Here is a 589-nt window from a genome sequence, read left to right on the forward strand (position 1 = left end):
TTGAACATATTGTCAGGAGGGACCATTCCTGGAAAGGACATCATGCTTGGAAATGTGGATGGTCAACAAAAATGAGGAGACTCCCAATGAGATGGATTAACACAGTGGTAACGAAATTGATGTGCTCAAAGGTAACAATCGTTGTGACAATGTTCTGGTGCAGGACAGGGCAGGGTTTTGTTTTGCATAGCATTGCTATGACACCTAACAACAACATTCCAACAGGAGCCCTGGTGGCTCATGGCTATATACTTGGCTGCTAACTGAAAGGTTTTAAGTTTGAGTTCACACTGCAAAGCTGCAGTGCAGGAAAAATCTGACAATCTACTTTGGAAAAGACTGTCAGTGAAAACCCTATGGAGCAGCATTCTACTCTGACACATATGGGTTACCATGAGTTAGAGGCAACTTTGTGGCTCTGGTGGTGGGCATTGTGAATTTTAAGGTACTCACAGAGGTTGCAGAAGGGCAGATGATGATTATTTCTACTGGGCTCTTTTCTCTCTCCCTTTCTTTAAAATGTTTTATTGTGAATTATATGATAGTTCATATGGGAGAACATTAGTTTTACATTCATCCTATCGTATAT

Source organism: Chrysochloris asiatica, unplaced genomic scaffold (assembly GCF_000296735.1).
Source record: "Chrysochloris asiatica unplaced genomic scaffold, ChrAsi1.0 scaffold00047, whole genome shotgun sequence".
Classification (NCBI taxonomy): Eukaryota; Metazoa; Chordata; class Mammalia; order Afrosoricida; family Chrysochloridae; genus Chrysochloris; species Chrysochloris asiatica.